The sequence below is a fragment of the Octopus bimaculoides genome, chromosome 1 (assembly GCF_046866305.1).
Source record: "Octopus bimaculoides isolate indiv1 chromosome 1, ASM4686630v1, whole genome shotgun sequence".
NCBI classification, from domain to species: Eukaryota; Metazoa; Mollusca; class Cephalopoda; order Octopoda; family Octopodidae; genus Octopus; species Octopus bimaculoides.
This window is the reverse complement of record NC_142928.1, coordinates 123,474,899-123,483,056: the sequence shown is the minus strand read 5'-3', so window position 1 is coordinate 123,483,056 and position 8,158 is coordinate 123,474,899. Positions and strand designations below refer to the sequence as shown.

Sequence of the window (8,158 nt, the reverse complement as noted above, 5' to 3'; positions counted from 1 at the left end):
TATCTATCTATCTCTCTCTCTCTCTCTCTCTCTCTCTCTCTCTCTCTCTCTCTCTCTCTCTCTCTCTCTCTCTCTGTGTATATATATATATATATATATATATATATATATATATATATATATATATATATATAAAGTGAAGTATATTGCCACTTAAATGTGGCTGACCCCTAGGGTGGATGTTACTGTTGCTTTTAGCCCCCAGGAGGACATCTCCTCCAGCTGGCTTATCGACACACTTCTGTGTCCTGTTTACACATATGTCTGTATACACACACACACACACACACACACACACACACATATATATATATATATATATATATATATATATATATATATATGTATGTATATATATATACATAAATATATATATATACATATATATATATATATGTATATAAATATACATATTTATATATGGCTTACGGCCATATCACGCTGAAAGCACCGGTTCTCGTCCGATCACTGAAGTTAAGCAACGTCGAGCCTACTTAGTACTTAGATGGGTGACCGCTTGAGAAACCTAGGTGTTGTAAGCATCGCATACTAGGCGCAGGAGTGGCCGTGTGGTAAGTAGCTTGCTTACCAACCACATGGTTCCGGGTTCAGTCCCACTGCGTGGCACCTTGGGCAAATGTCTTCTACTATAGCATCGGGCCGCCCAAACCTTGTGAGTGGATTTGGTAGACGGAAACTGAAAGAAGCCCGTCGTATATATGTATATATATATATATGCGTATGTGTGTGTTTCTGTGTCTGTATTTGTCCCTCCAACGTCGCTTGACAACCGATGCTAGTGTGTTTTCGTCCCCATAACTTAGCGGTTCGGCAAAAGAGACCAATAGAATAAGTACTAGGCTTCCAAAGAATAAGTCCTGGGGTCGATTTGCTCGACTAAAGGCGGTGCTCCAGCATGGCCGCAGTCAAATGACTGAAACAAGTGAAAGAGTATATATATATATATATATATTACATGAAAACCGATTTACAAAATGTGTTCATTGATTCTATCTCATAGATGCCTGTTTAATCAGTTTAAACTAATTCTGAATTTGTTTTTGAAGACGTCAATATTACTCTATACATTTATTCGTATTGGAAACATTAGTGACTGATACGCATGCATCTTTTCATTGATGCTACAGGTTTATTTTGATCAATTTGTCCGTCCTCACTGTAAAAAGCACCTCAAACTCATCTGCCAGTAATAGTTACTTATTTCGTTCGTTGTCTTTGAGTAAATCTTTCATCTCTTTATCTACTTTTACAGAACCTGCATACTTACATATGTAGTCTAAGATAAGATGATGTGATGTATCTTCAGTAATGCTTTGTGTAACTAGTGTTGCAGACGAGATGCTCTAATAGGGATGATTACTTTTATAACAAAACTCACGGCATGCCTAAATATATGCATTATACAATTGCCAACCTCCTTGAGAGTTAGCCCAATAAAATGCTATAATGTTTGGAATGGATTCGTGTACTATGCGAAAAGAAATAATGTATCAAAGATTGCTAGTGTCCCTTTAAAGGAAATTGCAGAATGCATATGCAGAGGCATATAGTTTGAATGTGCTATGACTATACTCATCTGGTGCTTACTGCATCATGGGCAATATTTTCAATGTCTCTTCTTGTGTAGAGAAACAACTAAATATGCTTACAACGTCTATCAACTGTGCTGTTTGATATATATATATGCTGAATCATCAAATTATAGTTAGAAGTAGTCACGTGTTATCAAGTCGTTCTTCAGCTAAATGTGCATGTCTGTTGAAATTACAAGTATTCTTCGTGTAAAAGTGTTGTCTGATAACTGTAAGTCTTGCTGACATAATCTCACAGGTGGTAGAATATCCATTAAATAACATATCTTCGCCATTCAAGAATGCTTCTTTTAACAACACGCATCTTCCGATATCTTGCTTTCTTTCTTGCGTGCAAGTGAGAAATGTGAAAGAATCAATCTTGGCATTTTTAGATTATCTTATGTTCACAACTACAATTCGAGTGTTAAGTACACATAACTAATTTTCATTTCTTTAGTTCTGTCTTATTTTATATTAGACTGGGTGGATGTTATTATAAAAAGATAGACGTGCGATTAGACTAGAAATGGTGTTCAATATTTTTTTATATATACTGCTCCTACACCACCACAAAATCAACAACTATATTTGTCTTTTAACGTTGAAGTTATGCGGGGTTTTCTTTTTCTTCATTGGAGCTGCTCTTTAAAAATGAAATACATTACAACACGGGAGACATGAAATATAGGCACTCATTAACTATTTGTCACACAAAACTGTAATTTCTATTCTCTTATACTTCCGCTGCAAAACATTGCGAATGGAACTTATGTAATATTATATCTAATAAATGCTGTTTAATTATCGAATTCATAGGATAACAAAATAAAAGTTGTTTGTTCGATGCCATTCGTCAATGCTGGTATTACTGATACTTTAAAGATAATATGAATCCTAATTTCAATAAAATATTTCCTTTTACATGCATCGATTTTAATACTTTACTTGTACATTTAAATTTTGTTTGCTAACATTTTTCGGACCACAAAGGAAACAATCTATGAAATCTAATGCATCTAAAAAGTTCAAAATATATATAATACATTGAAACAATTATGAAAATATCAATTATAGACAGTCAATGGGCTGCATATTCAAAAGGGTTAAGGAGTACAATGCGTCCATGAGCCTCTGCTGTAAAATCTTCGGTTGCTTTCATGTACTTTATTTATTCCGTTCGTTTTTTTTTTGTTTTTTTTTAGTCTAAATGTCACTATTACTTTTTCCCTCTGATATCTATCAATCGTTATTGCTTCTCTTCAACCCGGGGCCATGTATCGTTTTGAACATATAGCGTTGGATTTGAAGGAGATTTTTCAAATAGATTGAACAAGCTGAACTACTATGTAAAAGTTGCATTCTTGAATCACATTTACAGAGGATTTTATCAATTATATTCTACATCAATACTAGAGGATTTTCAATTCACATAAATCAATCTTAATTTTATTCATAAGGTTTACTTTTCTCTACACAACTTGTAAATTGACTTTCGATGTTTTGGATAAGTATGTTATTATGTTCATTTCGACAATCCAAATGTTATGATATACTACTGAAGTGAAGAAAATAGAAACACACAAGGGCTGTTCGATTTGGAAACCCCAACATTTAAGACTCTATTGTTTCCCTGTGATAGCAGAAATAGATCAAATCGATTGTGTGTGTGTGTGTGTGTGTGTGTCTGTGTGTGTGTGTGTGTGTGTGTGTACATATATATTATTCAGTCTTTTGAAAAAGCATTTTTTTTTACTCTGAAGTGTCACATACATGAAATTATATGCCATTGCTTATGTCAAAAGTATACGTCTCCGCTTCTGTGATCAACGGAGACCATGAACTAACCCGAAGTTAACACGAATATAGAAATACATACATGCATAAATTCGGTGTTCAACTCACATACACACATTCGCGCACGCACATACACATTCATATATATATATATATATACATATATATATATATATCTACACACACACACACACACACACACACACACACACACATATGTATATATATATATATATATATATATATATATATATATATATATATATATATATATATATATGTATATATATATATATATATATATATCCATATATATTTAAAATCACCCAAAAAAGCATTATTAAACAGGAACTAGTTTCGGATTTAACAAATTCTTACCATTTGTCTATTCCTCATCAGCCTGATTTGTAATGAACCGCAATCATCAGAATCATATACAGAGTTGCCCACCGCCATGTGTGCGCGTGCATATGGTTCTGCTAATTACAGCTTAGTGGTAAAATTCAAAAGTCTTCGTTTTGGCGCGCTAATTCCAGGAATATATGCGCAGAAAATATTTACTGCGTCTTATATATTCAGTATGAGAACATGGGCAATGGGTAAAATATTATTATAAAATCTGGTAATTAGTCATATATAAATTAATATCGATTAATTATCAGGAGGTCAGCACATCTAAAGAATCAAAGAGATTCAGAAATATTATCTGCAATCTCAGGGGATTAAGGTACATTATAAAAAATAACGTCGACCACTAACGTGGACAATTAATGCGCTAGAAATAGATCACATCTTGTGTCTATTAAGACCTAAGTTGTTCTCAACATGAAATATAGCAGCATACCAAAAACGTGAACAGGCAAGACATTACAAATCAGGCTGATGAGGAATAGACAAATGGTAAGAATTTGTTAAATCCGAAACTAGTTCCTGTTTAATAATGCTTTTTTAGGTGATTTTAAATGTCTTGCCCGCTCACGTTTTTGGTATGCTGCTATATTTCATGTTGAGAACAACTTAGGTCTTAATAGACACAAGATGTGATCTATTTCTAGCGCATTAATTGTCCACGTTAGTGGTCGACGTTATTTTTTAAAATGTACCTTAATCCCCTGAGATTTCTCTTTGATTCTTTTGATGTGCTGACCTCCTGATAACTAATCGATATTAATTAATATATGACTAACTACCAGATTTTATAATAATAATTTACCTATATGCATATATATATATATATATGTATATATATATGTATTATGTATGTATGTATGTATGTATGCTTGTATGTATAATGTAGTGTCTGCTGATAGGAATGATCAATTTCGACACCTAGGTTGAGCTCTTCACCTTAATACCATTATTTCTATAACTAAAGCATGATTCATGTAAATTTCCAGTCAATGGAAATATTTGTGTCCGTGTCTCTGAGGGAGTGTGTGCGTATTTGTTGGTATGTATGTGCGCGCGCGTGTGCATGTGTGCGTATGTCTGCACGTGTGTGTGTGTGTGAATTTGCATTCTAGTTTCGACTGCGAATTTCGCACGCAAATCCAGGCTTAATTTCATCACTGCAAAATCTATATGGAGATATAAAAAAATGGTATCAATATTCACATGACAAAGCTAAAACTACCATTTAAATCTGATTCGTTTCTTCCGGATAAATGCGAAAGTCGGGATATATTTACACTGTACTCTATATCCTCCAAGAATGATTCACACAATTTTCATCGTCTTAATCGTTTTCTAGACCTTACGCAGCGTCATATTAATGAGGAATGATTTCAAAAATGAACTGATTGTTGATGTTCTTTGGGAGAAATTTTATTCATACACCAATGATATTTTAAACACATTGTTCGATGTTTCATTACAGAGTCCAGTTACCCATGAGCGGTAACTATTTAGAAGAAGATAGTGCCATCAAAATAGTCTCCAAGTAGTCACTAATCTCATCGGAAGATGCAGATATGTCTCTAGGAAATCGCACTCTCCGCCTTGAGAAAAACAAATGTAGTTTAGATACTCCTAAATGACAAGGCATTCCTAGCTGAAATGCTTTCGATTAAAAAGTTTTCTCAAGTTAAGGCTGAATAACATAAAGCTGGCAGAGATTTTTCCATTTGATAGTAATAGCTCTCCAATTGTAGTTAACTGGCGGTGGGGGTCTGTAACCTGTTTAATAGCTGCTTATTTTTTCTTTAAAGTTGATAATATTTTTTCAAATTATCTTTTACGCGACAGATGTATTGTGCTTTTAAGTCAAATCAAATTTCACCAATTATACAGATTCCTTTTTTCCTTATATTTACTTTGCTTTTTGCATATTATTGTTATCGCACCCCGTTACACTGTAATTCAAAATAAACGCTTTTAACCAAAATATCACAGATTGTTATAAAATGTAGAAAGTTTGTGTGACATTCTCCCTCTTTCGGTAATCGAAGGACATATTATTCATTTATAATATTTAAGTGCTTGACTTAAATTAATTTTTCGTTTAACATATTTTCATTAGAAAACTGTGTGAAATAACATTTCATTATAAATCACCTTGCAAAAAAATTATATTATACTGTAGTTCGATTTGACTTCGTAAGTATACTTGACATTTAATTAGCAAGTGCGTTGATGTGTAAATATGTACAAATGTTAATATATAAATATATAACAATGTAAGAGAATGCAGTATTTCAGAACGACATTTTAAGGCAATGATATGTCTGGCGCTAGCTTTTTCTGTTAATGCTTACATAGTGGATGAACTTTTGTCATTACGCTTCCGCTATTCGACAGTAAAAATGTTAAGTACTGATGGTAACATGATGAGGAATGTGTTACTATTCGGAATATTTACCAACTTATTTATTCTCATGGCTATTATTTACCATGTGATATAATGTCTGCTTATTTGAACTTTCTGGATTTATTTTACATACTTGACTTTTATTTAGAAATATTTCATCTCATACATCTATCCTCATTATCCTAATGCTTTTATAAACTTTCTATAAAACGTAACTAAAATAAAGAAACGTGTCAGAAGAAATATTTCTAAATAAAGCAGTATTAAATCTCCGTAAAAGGCTGCACAAGTGCTAAAGAATACGGGAAAAAGGCCAAATTTTGGGGGATGGTGTGAAGATACAAATCTCCTGTTAGTGGATTAACGAATTTTTAACGAGATTAAAAAATATGTACCAGTATAATGTTTACTTAAAACTATATCAATTCATGTTATGCATTATCTGATTAGTGTTATTAAAACAAGAAAAATAACGTATAATGTTATTCAAATTAAAGAGTGAAATCATCATTATAAATTAAAGAATAAAATCTCATTATTACGTATTCCAATAACCCTGCTATTCTAAACTTCTAAAGATATCTCATTCCTATCACGGCTTTCGTGACGTTCAGTTTTTGCTGTATTTATCATTATAATTGGTGATATATACGAATCTCTTGATTAACTCAGATAACATATCTACATATTCCTATTTTCCTCAATATATTTGAAAGAATCTATCACATTCTTGTTTGATCAGAATTGGTTGTGTGCATCGGAGCATTTATTGAATTTTCTATATTAAGTAAGCAATAACTCTTAATTCCCCCAGGAACATTACAGTGTTATGTTCTACTAGAGCTACATATAAGCTGTGGCAAATATCATAACATTTGTAAATGTTATAGCGTTTATCATTTTTATTTTTGAAACATGTGCTCAGATACATAGGTAAAAAAAATGCATCTTTGCATGCATTTGGAGATGATATGAGAGCTTTGATAAAATAATATGAGGTGAAGGCCTGAACACTTTATTTTACAGGACAGGATATGAGTTACTGTTGACTAAAGTTAAAGGAACACTCTTGGTGATAGCGTAATCGTTTAACTTTTAGCAGTTAATTTAAATGTAAGAATTCTGTCGCTTTTGAAATTAAATAAATTATGATATATATGTATGTGTGTGTGTGTGTGTGTGTGTGTGTAGACGTGTGTGTGAGCGCGCGTATGTGCTTGTATGTGTAAGCATGTTTGTGTGAATTGAATATAGTATTTATGCATGTGTCTTGCATATAAATTTAGGTAAATTGAATAGTGATACTTTGAGTTGATTTCCTGAGTCACTAATTATATAGATGAAGTTTATTCAACAAATTATTGCGATTCAGTAATGGACTCTACATGCACGTAACCCAATACTAGAAAATAGTAACATCTAACTAAGACAGATTAAATTCAGGACGTTTACACTTGAATGGTATGCACTAGTGCTGAGATATTCTTTTTAATTGTACCCCACACAGACTGGGAGGAATCTAAGTTCATCACAAGTTTACAGCCTTATGTGTTTCCCTAGTTATCTTCTTATATATCTTTCCCTATTTCTATGATCTACGTCTTACATTCCCAATATACTTTGTATGTTTCCTCTGCACTTGTGACTTTCTCTCTACCATTGCGTGGTGGTACTAATGTTTAAAATAGGCGACTTAAGGCAATGCTAATAAAATGTTAGAAAAATGGGGATTAAAAAAGATTCCACTATTAGATACTGTTTCAACGATTAATCGGCTTGGCAGTCCAGAATCAATCAAAACTCAAATCTCCGGATCAGCAGAAATATGTTTGTTATATACTTTTTAATTATTAATATCTTTGACAAGTCCACTTGTCAATGAATCGTATCAATCCTATCTATCACAAATACGATTCATATCAAAAGAAAGAAAGAGAGTCAGTAGGTTTATCACCATTAAAAA

The 8,158-nt window shown here is 32.6% G+C and overlaps 1 non-coding gene across 1 annotated transcript; it reads left to right on the top strand.

Moving 5' to 3' along the window:
- The first annotated feature begins 423 nt into the window (after positions 1–423).
- On the top strand, positions 424–542 carry LOC128250163 (5S ribosomal RNA). The gene has a single exon (XR_008266274.1). It is a non-coding gene; the product is annotated as a 5S ribosomal RNA (ribosomal RNA).
- Positions 543–8,158: the final 7,616 nt, after the last annotated feature.